We start from the raw sequence: 22,981 nt of genomic DNA, 5'->3' as shown, positions 1-22,981 counted from the left end.
ACACATGAGTAGTTCTCAGCAAAATGATCAAAATTAGGGCTGTGAGAAATTATACTTTCACGCATTGTTTGGACCAATTTTCTCTTTTCTGCCACAAGCTTCTCAGATATCCGAACACGATGAAATTTTGCCCGGACATCATCATCATCATGCATTTGAGTGTCTTGGTTGACACAAAATATTATATTGTTTTGAATGTTTCAGTTTTTTCTTTTTAGGATTTACTGTTTACTACTCCCTCCGTTTCTTTTTAGTCCGCATATAAGGTTTGGTCAAAGTCAAGTTTTATAGAATTTGACTAACTTTATATAAAAAATATAAACATTCATAATATGAAATCAATATTATCAGATGCATCATGAAACATATTTTCATAATATATAGTTTTAGTATTGTAGATATTCATATTTTTTTATATAAATTTGGTCAAACTTTGTGTAGTTTGACTTTGACCAAATCTTATATGTAGAGTAAAAAACGGAGGGAGTAAGAGCAGATGAGTCTGGGTTAACAATGAATATTCAGTATTACTGCTTGTTAATCTCTAGAAGAAGAGACAAAAGAAGCTCCATGGCGTGTAGTAGGAGTACGAAGACTGCGGCGGTGATTCTGTTGTGACTCACCGTGTGTCATTATTACTAAGAGAGATGAGCTTGAGAAAGAGAGGTTGTAAATCATATGGGACGCGGAGAATGCGAAGATAATGTCGGCGGACGAAAGACTCTTGTGAGCATGTAAAGAATTGGCTTGCGGGGATGAAGAAGGAGATCAACGAGCATAGGGAGTACGAGGCAGCGAGGACGGCTATGGCAGCAGCGGAGCATGCGGCAAGGATGCGGGCGTAGCAGGAGGAAAGGATGGCCACGGAGCAGGCGCATGACGTCCGGCGAGTGATCCATCATGCTCGGACTTTGATTTCATTTTGGCATGTCCGGATTGTTGAACAATGATTTGTTTTGTTTTGTTGTATTTGTTTCGAACTGTTGAATTGGGATGATATGTATTATATGATTGACGTGCATGGATTGCATGGATTTGAGGTGTGTCTATGTGCGGCAGCCCAAATGAGAGGCCGCCCGATGATGTTGACGGACGCGCTCGAACATGTCGGGGGCCAAATTTCCCAATTTCCCTTGCAGATGCTCTTAGCACCGAGAACATATCTGATGAAGAAGGGGTAGTGTACCGTATGGTTTTGGGCCATTGGACAGAAAAGCAATGGACAAGATGAAGAGACATGGTTGTAAACGTAGTTTGCAAAAAGAACCTTATAGTTCAATAAAACCAACATGTAGTCTAGTTTCCACAGTTGTTCCATATGGTGGGTTGTTGGGTTAATTTCAATGAAAAGCTAGGTCTTATAGCAAAATGGTCGACTATAGGGGTGGACCGCTGGGTTTATTATGATAAAATGTTCAGCCCTTTTTTCTGTGAATGCGCCAACAACCATCTTCAGGCCAAGTTTCATCCCTTGGTTTTCTATCCAAAGGCTTAAAACCGTTTGATGCATTCGATACACTAATTGATTGGTTTCACATAATACATTCTCGCCTTGGCGCCAGTTGGTTCGGCCTTACCTGCGTCGTGTCCGGTTGGGTCTAAACCTGAACATGGGCAGCCCCGCCCGAGCTTGGCCGTCAAAATTTGGGTCATGTCGAGCTAACCTCTCGGGCTGGGTTTGGGCTTCATTTTGAAGGCTTGACTCCTGTTTTTTGTTTTTTCAAGACGGAAATTGGAGCATCATATCGGCTTTGCACGTGTGCATTAAAAATAACATTCAAGTTGTGCTTTGGGATTAGCGCTAATCTCAGGCTTGAGAAAAGGAATGTGGTATGGCTTCAGGTCAGGCTTGTGCTTGTAGTTCGGGATTCACCCTTTTTTAAGCTCGGCTTGAAACCCGGTCTGGCTCGACAATCGACATATGATTAAGTTTATTGGTTTCATTCTCCCTTAGGCCTCATATTGTTCGACCATGTCCTTATCATGTGCGATACTCCCATCATTAGGGTGCTTATGGCATTTTCATGTCCGAAATACATCAAAAATACCATTATAAAAGTTGTAAGAAAATACGACAGAAAAGACTTCATAGATAGAAATCCATTGTAGAGCTCATGCTCCACGAAGTTTTTTTCAGAAATTGTATTTTAAATTTATTTTATTTTTGAAAAAAAATCACATGTATATATGGATGTGTTTACTATATGTATGTACAGTTTGATGATGATATATGTTAAATGCAAACTAAAAAAAGTTTGATGATGATGATATATGTGCTTTTATGCAAATGCACTTGTTAAATTTGTATAATTGCACCTTTCAGTGTAATTGTGTTTTATAACTATGCAATAAAAGTTATTTTTGCAATTATACCTTTTATTTCCTTTTGTGATTACTTTTTTCTACTGCACTTTTATTTTGTCGCAATTTCACTTCTATTACAATTATGTGCATTGTGTATATTCGTAGGTTATATAACATATTTTTTGGTGGTTAAATTGATAATTAAAATCAAATCTAACATACGAGGTGGCTTATGAAGGAATCATTTCAATGTGTCGTAAGTGACCCACGACCCCTTGTGTGTCCTTTCCTTTTGAGGTTTATTGTTAATTCAAAACCGAGTGTAATGACACAACTAGGTGACTCTGCCATGAACAGTTCCCTTACTCCCCATGAGGCGACGCAACAGGTGATTCGGGCTTCTGTCCTCCCGCTGGCACCACCATCGGTCCGCCTCGCCTTTAATGGCCTTTGGACCTTGGAGGTGCGGAGGACCCTGGCCCATCGTCGGTGGGAAGGATCCCGTTTTTGTTTTAGATAGCTTGAGTGCTTTGTTCGGGGCTACGAGGCATTAGTGGCATTCCTTGATCGGAATAATATCTCTCACGTCTCATCCCCGTCTTGGCAATGCGTCTAGCACTGACAAAATCTGTGTGCTGTTGTATCTCCGACGGATCTCGGAGGATTTGATCGACGTTGGTCTTCGGTAGATCTACCTGGATCTACTCTACATTCAACTTCGATGGATCGATCTGGATTCGACAGATCATCATTTTTGTTTATGTATTTACATGTATAACATTTAGGATATACGCATCTCATCATCAGTGATGGTTGTACTCGTCCACACCTAGGTCACAATCATCTTTCAGCTGCTTTCGTCTCGCTCGATTGCCTTTAGTAGTCGAGTGGTTCATAAACTTGGTTGTAATTCTTCGTATCTCAAATGTTATGGTAGATGTTATTTAGGGCATGTACATTAGATCAGACTGCAGCTGTCTGTAATTTGTGTCCATGTCATATGAAGATAGAGCTATAGACTCATCCTACAACGGGGTGTCTTTTCCGCTGTCTGCTAGCAAAGTCGCCGTTGGATGGGCACTAAAATAACTATTTATTAACACTAATTGCATGTAGTCTCTGCTCGAGATTTGCTGCTTGTTGGGCACAACATAAATCTTACTCTTTTTTCCTCCGTACTATACTCTTCCTCCGCTATTGAATCTTCTAATTGTTACAGTTTTTCTTTGCCAATTCTTAGCAGCATGCAGTAAGAAATCATCTAATCTATTCATTTCCTCTCCTACGACTAAAACTCAGCCTCCATCAATCAAGCTACGGGGCAACAAAATTCTGAAATCAATGCATGTAGCTACCATTGATGGGAGCAAGTATAGACGGAGTCTGCGTGATGAAGAATTGAAGATGTTTTTCACAGGAAGAACAGAAGCAGCAGCAGCAGCTCAGTTTGACGGGAAGAATCGAAGAATATCGCTGTGATTCACGAGGACAATGAGATATACGGCGCCGCCGCTCGCCAAGATTCACGAGCACAGAAGACAGGCCCGCCATGGCTTCCGAAAAGAAGCAGTTGAGATTTACCGACGCCCATCCATACAACGGCAAAAGAGGCGTCGATACCCAGCGAGTTTCAAGCGAAGCGCCCGTCTGCAGATTTACCGACGGCCTCCCCTTTTTTCCTGGTTCTCTCTCCTCCACATCATCTAAAATCTTAACTGTCAGCCCTTATAGATAGCTGACTGTATACCGTTGTACGGCCCTTGGCATTCTCCGGGAAATGGAAATCGTCTCCTCCCGCATCCACATCTCCTTTGGCGTATGCTCGCCAGAGGATTCGGTAAGAGATAATCCTGCCTCCATTGCTACTCGTCTGCTTGCCCCACCCCCTCCTCGCCAGCTTCGCTCCACGTCTGAAACAATCTGCCATGCTGCTCACACGATCGACATTGCCGATCGTATGCTTCACGCCTTTCGCTTCATTCAGCAATCTCTAAACCTAGATCCATCGACCGGTCTTGCCTTCCAGGCCGCCCTCTGGCAGCAAAAAAGGTCAATGGTCTCGCCTCCCCGCCATGCCGCAGCCCTCCGGCACGACACCCTCATTTTCTTCCACAATTCCCGCCTCCCCCTGGATTGCTACCTCGTCGCTGCCCTGCTCCAAACAAGATTCGGGGGCAGGGCGAAAACCTTTGACATCAAACAACTATCAACTTCGGCCTACTTCTTCTGTATTGCATCAATGGACGCCCAAGCATGGATCACCGCATGCTCTCCCTTCGTCACGCCCAACTTCTACGCATCAATCGTCGCTGCCGCATCCTCGTCACCTTTGGCAGCGGCGACGGCTCGGCCTCCCTCGCCCCAGCGTCTACGCGCCATCATCCGCCAACCATCGCTGCAAGCTGTGGCTTCCACTGCTCCGGCGCCCTGCGGTGACCTGGCTCCCCCGACGGACTCAACACCGACACCTCTCGTCGCCGCTTCTAAGGTTAGGCCGTTCCGCTATGGATTTAAATTCTTTAATCGTATTCTAAACATGTAACACACCGAGATCACACGCCCTATCTTCTCGCCGCGCCATGCACCACCGATTCCCTTTTGGATCGTCTGCAGCTCCACAAATGTTAACCCAAACACCATGCTAATTTGCAACGCCCTAGACTACCATTTCTCGGTTAAACAAGATTTTCAGGCAACTAAGCTCTCTAACCGCGTGTTCCGCTCCTCTGTACTGTCCATCGAAGTCAGATTTGAAATCCTGAAAAAATCGCCCGTAGTTTTCAAATGTCTATCTCTCCACCTTTTTGACCAACTTGCAACGGCCACTGACCATGAACAGCGTATCATCGCCAAACTTGGACCGGCCACGCCCAACATAACCAGACATGTTCACCATGCTACACACGAATCCATACTCGAGCCACACCCGTCTACTCTCTCCACACAACGCACAGCGCCAAGCTCACTACACACTACACAGAACACGCCTGTGCCCTTCGGTACATGCAATGCACCCACCACCCCCATGAATCCGCCAGACCCAACCCTCTGCCACCATCCCACAGCGAATATTGCACCTGTTCCCACTCCTATGCTCTTGACCCTCCCTGAAAATGAGGAGACAGCTGCAGCCATGCTCTCACCTCAGACAAAATCATCCCAACTAGTCAAATCTCTTACCTCCTGAGCTCGCCCCACGCCACCCACCCGCGGCTACACTCGTCCTCTGCTACGGACGCAGACTCGGTGCATGACTGCCTGCCCGCTGCACCTGGGTCCCACCAACGCATCCATCAACACCGACCGCCCTCCCCTGCGGCGCCCGCATGCATGCCCACGCTCCACGATCCCCACGCCCCTGCACAACACTCCGCTCCAACACTGCTCGCGTCACCCGCTCCACATCCATACCCTGACGACCAACCACTCCTACCCATGCCGACTGACCACTATTCTTCCAGCCGCCCTTTGACCGAATGCGTGATGCCACATTTGGATAAGCCACCATCGCCCAGATCATATCGGGATGCGTTTTTCTCCCCTCCAGCGCACCAGCATGCAGCCCACAACCCTCCTCCTATAAATAACGCATACACCCCACGCCTCTCTCCATCAGTCCACCACCCACCCCGCCTCCACTTTCCAAACGACGTTGTTTTCGTTGCCTCGCTCTGGATCATAAGGTCCAGAGCTGCCGTGACCCAGTCAGGTGTGCCCGTTGCTAGTGCTCCGGCCACAAAGCTCGGCGGTGCCGCTCCGTCCGCATCCTCCCTTTCTTCCCAACTCTCCCAGCAAACCCCACATCCAACCCAGCTTTCCACACTCCCCTCACCACGCCGACACCCATCGACATGGCCACTCCGACTGCATCCGCCCCGTCCAACCTCCCCGACCTCGCCGCCGGCTGGCCTCGTGAAGGAGACGGCCCCGACGCACCTTTCATCGGCATCCCAGTCTCACACCTTCCCATGCCCTCCTCCACGCCACAAACCCAATCCACCATGAACCCCGCTCCCCCGCCGCTCGCCTCTTAGCTAGACCTACACGCTCTGCGCGCTCGACTTAACGAGGCGCGCGCGGCAACTGCCTTTGGCTCATTACCGCTTCACGCCAACGCCAACCAGCCCCCCGTCAGTCCGCCCTACCGATCGAACCTGCACCCCTCATTGTTGCTCCCCACTGCCTTGTCAATGACGTAGGACACATAGCCTTTGCACACCTCCGCACACCTATTCACAACCCAACACCGCTCATCCACGCTGCCATCCTAGCCCACGCCGGCAACCCCAGTTTCAGTGTTGCGGGTTCGTGGCGCGGGGCTGGGTGCGTCACTTTCGAGTCTACTGGGCTGCGAGACTACCTCGTTAGCCTTGGCCCACTCGACTTCCACGGAAACCAGGTCACCCTTGAGCCTGTTGAGCTCGCAGACCGCGCAACACCAGTCTTCGACCAGCTCGTCGAGCTCCAGATCGCGGAGTTCCCGCATGAGCTGTGGCATGACGCGAGCATCCGGTGTGTTAAACATAAGGTTTTGGGAAACTGCACGACATCCGTTAAGGGTGTGGCTATCTCATATATATAAGGGGTACACCAAGGTGTACGATACAATATACAAGACATATACAGAAGCTATATGTAAATACAGTCTAACACCCTCCCTCAATCTTAACTATGCCCTGAAGTACAAAGTATGTTAAGATTGCGCCTGCAGCCTACAAACTGAGGTTGTGGAAGAGGCTTCGTGAAGATGTCAGCAAGTTGATCTTTGGAGGAGATGAACTTGATGTGGAGTAGCTTCTGTGCAACACGTTCCCGTACAAAATGATAGTCAACTTCTATGTGCTTTGTCCGAGCATGAAACACTGGATTAGATGAGAGATATGTAGCTCCAATGTTATCACACCAAAGGACAGGCGGCTGAGTTTGAGGAACTCCCAACTCTCTCAATAAGGACTGTACCCATATGATCTCAGCTGTAGCATTTGCAACAGCTTTATATTCTGCTTCAGTGCTGCTCCTGGACACTGTAGCTTGTTTGCGAGCAGCCCAGGCGATCAAGTTAGGACCAAAGAAGACAGCATGTCCCCCCGTTGATCGCCTGTCATCTGGATTACCAGCCCAGTCAGCATCTGAAAAAGCAGAAAGCGTAGGAGACGGTGCTGGCTGAAGGAGCAGACCATATGCTGCAGTGAGGCGTATATAACGAAGAATACGCTTCACCGCTGACCAGTGAGTAGTCCGAGGAGCATGAAGAAACTGACAAACACGATTGACTGCATAGGAGATGTCAGGCCGAGTGATGGTCAGATACTGCAGACCACCAACAATACTGCGATACTCAGTAGAGTCATCCGAAGTGAGAGGATCTCCATCAAATGCAGACAAACGATCGGTAGCAGACATAGGAGTCATGGCATGTTTACACTGTAGCATACCTGCCTTGCGCAGCAAATCCATGGAGTACTTATGTTGAGTGAGTGTCAAACCAGCAGAAGAACGAGAGACTTCCAAGCCAAGGAAGTAATGCAACGTGCCTAAATCCTTCACCGCAAAATCACCACTCAAGGAGGAGATGAGACGATCAGCAGCAGCATCTGATGAGCTGATGAGAATAATATCATCAACATACACCAGCAGATACATCGTCACCTCAGGCCGATGCAGAAGAAAGAGTGACGTATCAGCAGTGGAAGGAACAAAACCCAGGGACCGAAGAACAGAGCCCAACCTGGCATGCCAGGGACGAGGAGCCTGCTTCAACCCATAGAGCGCCTTGACCAGACGGCACAGATGATGAGGGCGAGCAGAATCCACAAATCCTGGTGGCTGACGCATGTAAACCTCCTCATCCAGAACTCCATGCAAAAAAGCATTCTGAACGTCCAGCTGACGAAGAAACCAACCTCGAGTAACAGCCAAGGATAACAGAAGTCGGATAGTCGTTGGTTTGATCACCGGACTATATGTATCCTCATAGTCAAGACCATACCGTTGTTTGAACCCTTTCGCCACTAACCGTGCCTTATAGCGTTCAATAGAACCATCAGCATGCCTTTTAACTTTGAAGACCCACTTGGAGTCAATGACATTAACACCAGAGACCGGAGGAACAAGCTGCCATGTACCATTTGTCAATAACGCTTGAAACTCTTGTTCCATAGCCTGTCGCCAATGAGGGATCCCAAGGGCAGCCTGAAAATGACGCGGTTCAGCCGAAGGATCTTCCTTGAGATGAGCAACACATGCTGCAAGCCACGCCACCGTCCCATCTTTGCGTTGCTTGGGACAGAAAATGCCAGACCTGCTGCGCGTGTGTGGCCTCTGAGCAGCAGCAGCCGGTCGTGACGGAACCAGAGAGACCGGCGAGGCATCAGGCGACGAAGGCAGTGACGAGGCAGGGCCAGATGACGGCATGGAGGCGGGCGACACCAGCCCAGGCGATCCCGACCCAGGCGAGGCTGGTCCAGGGCAGCAGCGATGTAGGGCGCTGTGGCCGCAGCAGCCGGGTACGGCGATCCGTAGGAGGCGACGGCGTTGGTCGCAGTAGCCGCAGAAGGGGCCCCGTAGGGCCCTGCAGTCGAAGGAGAAGGAGCCTCGTAGAGCCCAGCGTGCGGTGGAGGAGGGGCCCCGTAGGGCACCGATCCCCTCCAGGGAGCCGCCGGGTCGGGGTACGAAGCGCCCCAGGCCTGCGATGGCGCGATCGGGGAAGGGGGCGGCGGCGGATCGGACGCAGCCCCCACCATCGAAGCCTGGCCGGAGTAGACCGAGGCGAGGGGGCGCGAAGAGAGGAACGGCGACGCAGGCACCGTGGCAGGAGCCGGCGCGACGGCGGCGGCGGCGGATGTGGATGCGGTCGCGGCGGCGGCAGCGGAATTCATTGGACCGGTTAGGGTTGATACCATGTTAAACATAAGGTTTTGGGAAACTGCACGACACCCGTTAAGGGTGTGGCTATCTCATATATATAAGGGGTACACCAAGGTGTACGATACAATATACAAGACATATACACAAGCTATATGTAAATACAGTCTAACACGGTGGGCCCTTAGTCGCATTGGTGACGTTTGCTCCGTCGACCATTATTGTCTTGAGGGGCGTGACTACACTGCTGTCCGCGCTCTCGTCATGGTCGACCGGCGCAAGCGCCTGCCGGATTCCCTGGGGATCCAGCTCCCCCCTCCAACGACATCAAGGTCGTCAAAATCACCAAGCTCGCCACCATCCTTGACCCAATGGGGCCAACTGATCCGTCGCCATTCTCATCCGACTCGGACGATTCGGAGGACCTCCACCTCCCCGGCGGCCACAACCCCACATCAAGCCTCGCCGATGAGCTACCGCGTGGCCCCCCGCCGTCCCCGGTGATCAGCTCACCGCGGCGGCCGCCCAACCACGCCGGCGACTCTGTCGCCCTGCCGATCCAGGTCTCGTCTGGCGACGACGAGGCAACGGGGCTGGGGCGGCACGTCCACTGCATCTCCTCCGAGAGCGACTCCGCCCCTGTGTCCCAACAGGCGTCGCCCCCATATCCGTTCCCTGCATCGACCGCCATCGACTCCTCCTCCATGAATGCCTCCATCACGCGTCCCACGCCCCGCCTCACCGCGCCCACCGGGGGAGCTCCACCACCTCCCTCTGCTGCGGGCGGCGACAACGCCGGCCCTCTTGACGGGCTTCCACCTCCCTTAACAATGATGCTGCCATCGGCGTTCTCCCACTACGACAGCTCCAACTCGTCAAACCTTGACGCCGCCTTCACCTTCTCGGCTGGGGCCTCCTCCTCTGGTATGCCCCCCACTCAGCCATGCTCACTCACTACACTTGGCCAGCCTCTACTTACCTTACCCATGCCCACGCCCACCCTGGAAACTGCAGACTCTCCCACACACGAGTGCGTGCTTCGGAAGCTGCGCCATAGCGCCAAGCGCTCGGCTGACAAGACAAAAAGCCTACGTCGAAGCTCTCGACTGGCTGCCAAGGAGCCCACTGTCTTCACCGACATGACCACCAAGGCGGTGCGTGCAAAAGCCGCGCGCCTCACTGCCACCGACGTCGCGCGTGCACTCAAGGACGCCATTCACCATGCCCAGCTCGACATCCCTGACGCCTCACCAGCCTCGGCCAGGGCCCTGGCGAAGATTGCATCACTTTGCGGTGCAGACGATGACGCTGTTGCTTCCGTCGCCCATGCCGACGACAACAGCGACGTCGACGGTGCGGATCACCTGCCATGATGGCCTCTGCTAACCATGCACGTCCACATGCCGTCTCATCGGCAACGCGCCGTCTATGCCACGGCCTGTATCACTCTAGATTTTACTATTCCCCTAGTATGTGTACTGAGCGCAAGCTTGTGGCTTGCCTCAACTACCTCTTAGTCATTCGCATGTTCTCTTTTCCTCTCTGTACTCTACTTTCCTTAAGTACCCGGTGCACTCCTTACCTTTATGAGTAACACCGTCTTATCCATCTGTTCGTGGAACGTAAGAGGACTTGGTGATGTGTCCAAATGTGCTGACATTCTATCAGACTTAATCAGCATCAGTCCCCATTGTGCACTTCTTCAGGAATCCAAACTAAGCGAAATTACAGACAGAAAATTCCACTCCTTCCTGCCAAAATCTCTAGACCAAAAATTATTTCTCCTGGCCCACGGCTCGGCAGGCGGAACCGTCTCAGCGTTCAACTCAAACTTTTTCACTGTCCTATCCCACACAAACTATAACTTTGCCACCTCTATTAAACTCACATCTCTCGCCCACCCACACCCCTTCATCCTTACTAACATATACGCACCCGCATGCCATAACCTCAAACAAGCCTTTCTTGACGAACTAAAATCAATTAAGGAAGATGACAACACACCTTGGCTAATAGTTGGAGACTTCAACCTTCTCCGATTCTCTCACGAAAAAAACAATCCAAATTTCCACCAACGAGAGGCCGATGCTTTCAACAACACGATCAACGAGCTAGCGCTTATCGAATTACCCCTGCTAGATAGAAGGTTTACATGGTCCAACAAATGATCAACGCCAACCTTAGAACGACTAGACAGAGCCTTCTTTAACCTTCCCTGGAACACCTGTTTCCCCAACACAATCCTGGCCTCGCTACCACGCATCGCATCCGATCACGTCCCACTAATCCTACGCATCCAGACCCATGTGCCTAAGCCACGCCATTTTCGTTTCAAGTCCTCCTGGACACAAGCCACTGCCTGTCATCAAATTGTCCAAAAATGTTGGGCCCCCAAACCTCACACAGCACAACGATCAAACTCAGCTGCAACCCTGTCAAACGCCCTGAAAAAAACTCGATGCTCTCTCGAGCGCTGGGCTTCAACACGATCCCCAGCCCACTCCCGCGAGGAGGCTTCAAAAAATATTATAAATTTACTTGATCTAAAAGAAGAAGCTAGGCCCCTCTCAAAGGCCGAATTCAGACCGAGATGTGTCGTCACAGAGGCTCTTCATTTAGCTGTAGCTGAAAAATGAACTTCTGGAAACAACGTGGCAAAGTTCGCGCCGCAATCCACGGCGAGGAAAACACACAATACTTCCATGCTGCCGCCTCCCAGCGCCTACGAAAAAACACCATAACTTCTCTCCTCGTTAATGGGACGGAGTTCCACTCACATGACCAAAAAGCAAATATTCTTCGGGATCATTTCACTCCATCCTTGGCTCACCTCCAACCAACACATGCCCATTACAACCACAACATTACTACCCCCACCCGCTACCCCAACTCCTCAACCTAGACACTCCCTTTACGATCGAAGAAATCAAAGAGGCTTTTATGCAAATGAACTCCCTCGCTAGCCCTGGTCCGTACGGCTTCGGTCCCAAGTTCTATAAAAAATACTGGAATCTAGTTAAAACCCACATCTTCTCTTTTATGACTGATTTCCAGAACCTCTCTGCCCAAACCGAATGCTTGAATAGAGCCCACCTAATCTTGCTGCCAAAAAAAGAACTCTCAAATACACCTGACGCCTACTGACCGATCTCTCTTCAGAATTGCCCCATCAAAGCAGTCGCAAAAGTACTCACCAACAGACTCAAACCATTTGTCCCTCTACTTGTCCACGGAAACCAGACTGGCTTTATCCCGGGACGATGCATCGCTGACAATTTCGTCTTCGCCGCAGACCTCGTTGGTGCTTGCCATTCACGAAAAGCCCCAACCATGGTCATTAAACTTGACTTCTCCAAAGCTTTTGACTCACTATCTTGGGAATCAATTCTCACCATCCTACGCTGCCGTGGATTCCCACCAAAATTTATAGCCTGGATTCAGGATCTTCTTTCATTTGGAAAAACGGCCGTCATGCTAAATGGTATCCTAGGAAACTGGATAAACTGCAAGAACGGACTTAGACAAGGAGACCCTATATCACCCTATCTTTTCATCATCGTGGCTGACCTCCTCCAACAAATGATCAATCAGGACTGCGACCCTCTACACCTCACACATCCCCTGTTCACACATCTACCACCGACAGTCCTACAATATGCTGATGACACACTTATTATCGCAAAGGCATTCAATGACGCAGCCCTACAACTCAAAAGCATTCTCCACAACTTTGCCTTGGCTACTGGCCTCACGATTGTTGGGGAACGTAGCATAAATTAAAAAATTTCCTACGTGTCACCAAGATCTATCTATGGAGTCATCTAGAAACGAGGGAGGAGTGGATCTACATACCCTTGTAGATCGTGCGCGGAAGCGTTCAAGAGAACGGGGTTGATGGAGTTGTACTCGTCGTGATCCAAATCACCGATGATCCTAGCGCCGAACGGACGGCACCTCCGCGTTCAACACACGTACGGAGCAGCGACGTCTCCTCCTTCTTGATCCAGAAAGGGGAAAGGAGAGGTTGATGGAGATCATGCAGCACGACGGCGTGGTGGTGGAAGTAGCGGGATTCCAACAGGGCTTCGCCAAGCGCTGCGGGAGGAGGGAGATGTGTCATGGGAGGGAGAGGGAGGCGCCAGGGCTTAGGTATGGTTGCCATCCCTTCCCCCCACTATATATAGGACCAAGGGAGAGGGGGAGGCCGCAGCCTTGCCCCTTCCTCCAAGGAAGGGTGCGGCCAAGGGGGGGAGGAGTCCATCCTCCCCAAGGCACCTCGGAGGTGCCTTCCCCCTTTAGGACTCTCCCCTCCTCTTGTCCCTTTGGCGCATGGGACTCTAGGGGCTAGTGCCCTTGGCCCATGTAGGCCAAGGCGCACCCCCTACAGCCCATGTGGCCCCCCCGGGGCAGGTGGCCCCACCCGGTGGACCCCCGGGACCCTTCCGGTGGTCCCGGTACAATACCGGTGACCCCGAAACTTGTCCCGATGGCCGAAATAGCACTTCCTATATATAATTCTTTACCTCCGGACCATTCCGGAACTCCTCGTGATGTCCGGGATCTCATCCGGGACTCCGAACAACTTTCGGGTTACCGCATACTAATATCTCTATAACCCTAGCGTCACCGAACCTTAAGTGTGTAGACCCTACGGGTTCGGGAGACATGCAGACATGACCGAGATGACTCTCCGGTCAATAACCAACAGCGGGATCTGGATACCCATGTTGGCTCCCACATGTTCCACGATGATCTCATCGAATGAACCACGATGTCAACGACTTAATCAATCCCGTATACAATTCCCTTTGTCTAGCGGTACGATACTTGCCCGAGATTCGATCGTCGGTATCCCGATACCTTGTTCAATCTCGTTACCGGCAAGTCTCTTTACTCGTTTCGTAACACATCATCCCGTGATCAACTCCTTGATCACATTGTGCATATTATGATGATGTCCTACCGAGTGGGCCCAGAGATACCTATACGTTTACACGGAGTGACAAATCCCAGTCTCGATTCGTGCCAACCCAACAGACACTTTCGGAGATACCCATAGTGCACCTTTATAGTCACCCAGTTACGTTGTGACGTTTGGTACACCCAAAGCACTCCTACGGTATCCGGGAGTTGCACAATCTCATGGTCTAAGGAAATGATACTTGACATTAGAAAAGCTTTAGCATACGAACTACATGATCTTGTGCTAGGCTTAGGATTGGGTCTTGTCCATCACATCATTCTCCTAATGATGTGATCCCGTTATCAACGACATCCAATGTCCATGGTCAGGAAACCGTAACCATCTATTGATCAACGAGCTAGTCAACTAGAGGCTTACTAGGGACATTGTGTTGTCTATGTATCCACACATGTATCTGAGTTTCCTATCAATAAAATTCTAGCATGGATAATAAACGATTATCATGAACAAGGAAATATAATAATAACTAATTTATTATTGCCTCTAGGGCATATTTCCAACAGTCTCTCACTTGCACTAGAGTCAATAATCCAGTTCACATCGATATGTGATTATCACTCAAGGTCACATCCCCATGTGACTAACACCCAAAGAGTTTACTAGAGTCAATAATCTAGTTCACATTACCATGTGATTAACACTCGATGAGTTCTGGGTTTGATCATGTTTTGCTTGTGAGAGAGGTTTTAGTCAACGGGTCTGAATCTTTCAGATCCGTATGTACTTCGCAAATTTCTTATGTCATCTTGTAGATGCAACTACTACGCTACATTTGGAGCTATTCCAAATAACTGTTCTACTATACGAATCCAGTTTACTACTCAGAATAATCTGGATTAGTGTCAAAGTTTGCATCGGCGTAACCCTTTACGACGAACTCTTTTACCACCTCCATAATCGAGAAAATTCCTTAGTCCACTAGTTACTAAGGATAACTTTGACCGCTGTCCTATGATCCATTCTTGGATCACTCTTGTACCCCTTGACTGACTCATGGCAAGGCACACTTCAGGTGCGGTACACAGCATAGCATACTGTAGAGCCTACGTCTAAAGCATAGGGGACGACCTTCGTCCTTCCTCTTTCTTCTGCCGTGGTCGAGCTTTAAGTCTTAACTTCATACCTTACAACTCAGGCAAGAACTCCTTCTTTGACTGATCCATCTTGAACACCTTCAAGATCATGTCAAGGTATGTGCTCATTTGAAAGTACCATTAAGCGTTTTGATCTATCCTTATAGATCTTGATGCTCAATGTTCAAGTAGCTTAATCCAGGCTTTCCATTGAAAAACACTTTCCAAATAACCCTATATGCTTTCCAGAAATTTTACATCATTTCTGATCAACAACATATACTCATCAGAAATTCTATAGTGCTCCCACTCACTTCTTTGGAAATACAAGTTTCTCATAAACTTTGTATACACCCAAAATCTTTGATCATCTCATCAAAGCATACATTCCAACTCCGAGATGCCTACTCCAGTCCTTAGAAGGATTGCTGGAGCTTTGCATACTTATTAGCATCTTTCAGGATTGACAAAACCTTCCGGTTGTATCACATACAACCTTTCCTCAAGAAAATCGTCGAGGAAACAATGTTTTGACATCCTATCTGCAAGATTTCATAAATAATGCAGTAATCGCTAATATAATTCCAACAGACTCTTAGCATCGCTACGAGTGAGAAAGTCTCACCGCAGTCAACTCCTTGAACTTGCCGAAAAAATCTTAACGACAAGTCGAGCTTTCTTAATGGTGACATTCACCATCATTGTCCATCTTCCTTTTAAAACCCATATGTACCTAACAGCCTTACGACCATCAAGTAGTTCTCCCAAAGTCTACACTTTGTTTTCATATATGGATCCTCTCTTGGATTATATGGCCTCGAGCCATTTTGGAATCCAGGCCCACCATCGCTTCTCCATAGCTCGTAGGTTCATTGTTGTCTAGCAACATGACTTCCAAGACAGGATTACGTACCACTCTGAAGTAGTATGCATCCTTGTCATCCCACAAGGTTTGGTAGTGATTTGATCTGAAGTTTCATGATCACTATCATAAGCTTCCACTTCAATTGGTGTAGGTGCCACAGGGACAACTTCCTGTGCCCTGCCACACACTAGTTGAAGAGACGGTTCAATAACCTCATCAAGTCTCCACCACCCTCCCACTCAATTCTTTCAAGAGAAACTTTTCCTTGAGAAAGGACCCGATTCTAGAAACAATCCCTTATTGCTTTCGGATCTGAGACAGGAGGTATACCCAACTATTTTGGGTGTCCTATGAAGATGCATTTATCCGCTTTGGGTTCGAGCTTATCAGCCTGAAACTTTTTCGCATAAGCGTCGCAGCCCCAAACTTTTAAGAAATGACAGCTTAGGTTTCTCTAAACCATAGTTCATACGGTGTCATCTCATCGGAATTACGTGGTGCCTTATTTAAAGTGAATGTGGTTGTCTTTAATGCCTAACCCATAAACTATCGTGGTAATTCGATAAGAGACATCATGGTATGCATCATATCCAATAGGGTGCAGTTATGATGTTCGGACACACCATCACACTATGGTGTTCCAGGCTGTATGAGTTGTGAAACAATTTCCACAATGTCTTAATTCTATGCCAAACTCGTAATTCAGATATTCATCTCTATGATCATATCATAGATATTTTATCCTCTTGTCACGATGATCTTTCAACTTCACCCTGAAATTACTTGAACCTTTCAATAATTCAGACTCGTGATTCATCAAGTAAATATACTCAACATCTACTCAAATCATCTGTGAAGTAAGAACATAACGATATCCACTACATGCCTCAGCACTCATTGGACTGCACACATCAAAATGTATTACTTCCAACAAGTTGCTTTCTAGTTCCATTTTACTGAAAACGAGGCTTTCAGTCATCTTGCCCATGTGGTATGATTTGCATGTCTCAAGTGATTCAAAATCAAGTGAGTCCAAATGGTCCATTTGCATGGAGTTTCTTCATGCATATACACCAATAGACATGGTTCGCATGCCTCAAACTTTTCAAAAACGAGTGAGCCCAAAGATCCATCAACATGGAGCTTCTTCATGCATTTTATACCGATATGACTTACATGGCAGTGCCACAAGTAGGTGGTACTATCATTACTATCTTTTGGCATGAACATGTGTATCACTACGATCGAGATTCAATAAACCATCCATTTTAGGTGTAAGACCATTGAAGGTATTATTCAAATAAACAGAGTAACCATTATTCTCTTTAAATGAATAACCGTATTGCGATAGACATAATCCAATCATGTCTATGCTCAACGCAAACACCAATCTCGATGGTAGAGGGAGCGTGCGATGCTTGATCATATCAACATTAGAAACACTTCCAACACATACCGTCAGCTCACCTTTAGCTAGTCTCCGTTTATTCCGTAGCTTTTATTTCGAGTTACTAACACTTAGCAACCGAACCGGTATCTAATACCCTGGTGCTACTAGGAGTACTAGTAAAGTACACATCAACACAATTTATATCCAATATACTTCTATCGACCTTGCCAGCCTTCTCATCTACCAAGTATCTAGGGTAATTCTGCTCCAGTGGTTGTTCCCCTTATTACAGAAGCACTTAGTCTCGGGTTTGGGTTCAACCTTGGGTTTCTTCACTAGAGCAGCAGCTGAATTGTCGTTTCATGAAGTATCCCTTCTTGCCCTTGCCCTTCTTGAAACTAGTGGTTTCACCAACCATCAACAATTGATGCTCCTTCTTGATTTCTACTTTTGTGGTGTCAAACATCACGAATATCTCAAGGATCATCATATATATCCCTGATATATTATAGTTCAACACGAAGCTCTAGCAGCTTGGTGGTAATGACTTCGGAGAAACATCACTATCTCATCTAGAAGATCAACTCCCACTCGATTCAAGCGATTGTTGTACTCAGACAATCTGAGCACAAGCTCAACAATTGAGCTTTTCTCCCTTAGTTTGCAGGCTAAGAAAAATCGTCGGAGGTCTTATACCTCTTGACGTGGGCACGAGCCTGAAATCCCAATTTCAGTCCTTGGAACATCTCATATGTTCTGCGATGTTTCAAAAACGTCTTTGGTGCCTCAATTCTAAACCATTTAGCATTACGCACTGAACTATCATGTAGTCATCAAAACGTGTATGTCAGATGTTCGCAACATCCATAGACAATGTTCGAGGTTCAGCACACTAAGCGGTGCATTAAGGACATAAGCCTTCTATGAAGCAATGAGGACAATCATCAGTTTACGGACCTAGTCCGCATAATTTCTACTATCAACTTTCAACTAAATTTTCTCTAGCAACATATCTAAACAGTAGAACTGAAGCGCGAGCTACGACATAATTTGCGAAGACCTTCTGACTATGTTCAGGATAATTAAGTTCATCTTATGAACTCCCACTCGGATAGACATCCCTCTAGTCATCTAAGTGATTACATGATCCGAGTCAACTAGGCCGTGTCCGATCATCACGTGAGACGGACTAGTCAACATCGGTGAACATCTTCATGTTGATCGTATCTACCATACGACTCATGCTCGACCTTTCGGTCTCTTGTGTTCCGAGACCATGTCTGTACATGCTAGGCTCGTCAAGTCAACCTAAGTGTTTCGCGTGTGTAAATCTGTCTTACACCCGTTGTATGTGAACGTAAGAATCTATCACACCCGATCATCACGTGGTGCTTCGAAACGACGAACTTTCGCAACGGTGCACAGTTAGGGGGAACACTTTCTTGAAATTATTATGAGGGATCATCTTATTTACTACCGTTGTTCTAAGTAAATAAGATGTATAAGCATGATAAACATCACATGCAATCAAATAGTGACATGATATGTCCAATATCATATTGCTCCTTTTGATCTCCATCTTCGGGGCTCCATGATCATCATCGTCACCGGCATGACACCATGATCTCCATCATCATGATCTCCATCATCGTGTCTCCATGAAGTTGTCTCGCCAACTTATTACTTCTACTACTACAGCTAACGGTTAGCAATAAAGTAAAGTAATTACATGACGTTTATGTTGACACGCAGGTCATAAATAAATTAAGGACAACTCCTATGGCTCCTGCCGGTTGTCATACTCATCGACATGCAAGTCGTGATTCCTATTACAAGAACATGATCAATCTCATACATCACATATATCATTCATCACATCCTTTTGGCCATATCACATCACATAGCATACCCTGCAAAAACAAGTTAGACGTCCTCTAATTGTTGTTTGCATGTTTTACGTGGCTGCTATGGGTTTCTAGCAAGAACGTTTCTTACCTACGCAAAGACCACAACGTGATATGCCAATTGCTATTTACCCTTCATAAGGACCCTTTTCATCGAATCCGATCCGACTAAAGTGGGAGAGACAGACACCCGCTAGCCACCTTATGCAACTAGTGCATGTCAGTCGGTGGAACCAGTCTCACGTAAGAGTACGTGTAAGGTCGGTCCGGGCCGCTTCATCCCACAATGCAACCGAATCAAGATTGGACTAGTAACGGTAAGCATATTGAACAAAATCAACGCCCACAACTACTTTGTGTTCTACTCGTGCATAGAAACTACGCATAGACCTAGCTCATGATGCCACTGTTGGGGAACGTAGCATAAATTCAAAATTTTCCTACATGTCACCAAGATCTATCTATGGAGTCATCTAACAATGAGGGAGGAGTGGATCTACATACCCTTGTAGATCGCGCGCGGAAGCGTTCAAGAGAACGGGGTTGATGGAGTCGTACTCGTCATGATCCAAATCACCGATGATCCTAGCGCCGAACGGACGGCACCCCCGCGTTCAACACACGTACGGAGCAGCGACGTCTCCTCCTTCTTGATCCAGCAAGGGGAAAGGAGAGGTTGATGGAGATCCAGCAGCACGACAGCGTGGTGGTGGAAGTAGCGGGATTCCAACAGGGCTTCGCCAAGCGCTGCGGGAGGAGGGAGATGTGTCATGGGAGGGAGAGGGAGGCGCCAGGGCTTAGGTATGGTTGCCATCCCTTCACCCCACTATATATAGGACCAAGGGAGAGGGGGAGGGCGCAGCCTTGCCCCTTCCTCCAAGGAAGGGAGCGACCAAGGGGGGGAGGAGTCCATCCTCCCCAAGGCACCTCGGAGGTGCCTTCCCCCTTTAGGACTCTCCCCTCCTCTTGTCCCTTTGGCGCAAGGGCCTCTAGGGGCTGGTGCCCTTGGCCCATGTAGGCCAAGGCGCACCCCCTACAGCCCATGTGGCCCCCCGGGGCAGGTGGCCCCACCCGGTGGACCCCCGGGGCCCTTCCGGTGGTCCTGGTACAATACCGGTGACCCTGAAACTTGTCCCGATGGCCGAAATAGCACTTCCTATATATAATTCTTTACCTCCGGACCATTCAGGAACTCCTCGTGATGTCCGGGATCTCATCCGGGACTCCGAACAACTTTTGGGTTACCGCATACTAATATCTCTATAACCCTAGCGTCACCGAACCTTAAGTGTGTAGACCCTACGGTTCGGGAGACATGCAGACATGACCGAGATGACTCTCCGGTCAATAACCAACAGCGGGATCTGGATACCCATGTTGGCTCCCACATGTTCCACGATGATCTCATCGGATGAACCACGATGTCAACGACTTAATCAATCCCGTATACAATTCCCTTTGTCTAGCGGTACGATACTTGCCCGAGATTCGATCGTCGGTATCCCGATACCTTGTTCAATCTCGTTACCGGCAAGTCTCTTTACTCATTTCGTAACACATCATCCCGTGATCAACTCCTTGATCACATTGTGCATATTATGATGATGTCCTACCGAGTGGGCCCAGAGATACCTATCCGTTTACACGGAGTGACAAATCCCAGTCTCGATTCGTGCCAACCCAACAGACACTTTCGGAGATACCCATAGTGCACCTTTATAGTCACCCAGTTACGTTGTGACGTTTGGTACACCCAAAGCACTCCTACGGTATCCGGGAGTTGCACAATCTGATGGTCTAAGGAAATGATACTTGACATTAGAAAAGCTTTAGCATACGAACTACATGATCTTGTGCTAGGCTTAGGATTGGGTCTTGTCCATCACATCATTCTCCTAATGATGTGATCCTGTTATCAACGACATCCAATGTCCATGGTCAGGAAACCGTAACCATCTATTGATCAACGAGCTAGTCAACTAGAGGCTTACTAGGGACATGGTGTTGTCTATGTATTCACACATGTATCTGACTTTCCTATCAATACAATTCTAGGATGGATAATAAACGATTATCATGAACAAGGAAATATAATAATAACTAATTTATTATTGCCTCTAGGGCATATTTCCAACAACGATAAACTTCACAAAAACCACATTTGTGCCGATGCATGTTTGCCCCCACACTTGCGGACTCAATTGCCGCGACTCTACTATGCACCACCTCAACCTTCCCCCAAATCTACCTAGGTCTACCCCTGGCCCCTACACGCCTCCCGCCTAACGCCTTTCTACCCATTATTGAACGATGCCGAAAATTTCTGACGGGCTGGCGAGCTAAACTTCTCTCCAAGGGAGATAGACTCATTTTGTTGTCTGCCGTCCTAGATTCCATCCTGGTATACTTCATGTCCGTCTTCCTCATTCCCAAAAGTGTTCTAAAAACCCTAGACTCTATCCGTCGGGCTTTCTTTTGGGCTGCGGAAGAAACGTGCACCGGTGCTCAATGCTTAGTTGCCTGGAAAAATGTTTGTAAACCAAAAAAGTTTGGTGGCTTGGGCCTAAAAAATCTGCATGTTCAGAATAACTGTCTACTAATGAAATTTGCTGTCAAAGCACTACTCCCAGAACAAAACCCTTGGCTAGAATGGATCAGCATGCAACACCCAAATGCCCTCGTCGCTCCACATAACAGCCACTCTTTCCTCTGCCACACAATAAACCAGCAACTCCCAGCTCTGCACGCAATAACCTTTGTTCTTACAAACTCGGGCACCAACACCTACTTTTGGCTAGACACCTGGCTTCACCAACAATCGCTTGCTACTCTATTTCCCTGCCTATATTCGCATACCACCTCGCCTCTCGCTCGTGTGGCCGCTGTTTTGAACAACGGTTTAGAATCAATCCTACGGAACCGCCTAACAACTAATGTTGCTTCCGAGATGTGCTCGTTGTTGTCTCTCTTGCAGGATTTTCAGGTATCGCCAGGGCCGGACCAGCGCTTCCTTAACGGTGGCACGCGCTTCTTCACGCGGGCCGCCTACCAGCTGATCATGGGCGAAAATGAGGATGATATGCATGCAATTGCCATTTGGTCTTCATGCGTCCCCAACCGCGTAAAGATCTTTGCATGGCTCCTGTTCCGTGGACGTCTTAACTCCAAAAGCAACCTCCTCCGAAAGCACACCGTCACAGACTCCCTTTGTCCACGATGTGGTTTCGACGGCGAGACTAGCTCACACATCTTCATCGACTCCCCGCTCGCTCAGCGAATTTGGCAAAGGATTGGACTCTCACCCTCCACTTCCATTGATGATCTATGGGATTGCCGTCTACCCGCCCAGGTGGATGCAACGATATGGCACTCCGTCCTCCTCATTATCTTATGGAAGATCTGGGATGCAAGAAATGCTATGACATTCAAGCAACAAAACCACCACAGTATCTCCACCTTGAAGCGAATCCTGGATGACTTGATGCTTTGGACGCACCGGATGAGAAAACCGGATCATAAACAGGCCGCCCTCTCATGGCGTTCCTACTTCTTTTCACGATTACACGTGCTTATGTAATTCACCTTTGTAATCAGACA

Source organism: Triticum dicoccoides, chromosome 2A, assembly GCF_002162155.2.
Source record: "Triticum dicoccoides isolate Atlit2015 ecotype Zavitan chromosome 2A, WEW_v2.0, whole genome shotgun sequence".
In the NCBI taxonomy this organism is placed as follows: domain Eukaryota; kingdom Viridiplantae; phylum Streptophyta; class Magnoliopsida; order Poales; family Poaceae; genus Triticum; species Triticum dicoccoides.
This window is presented reverse-complemented; position numbering follows the sequence as displayed.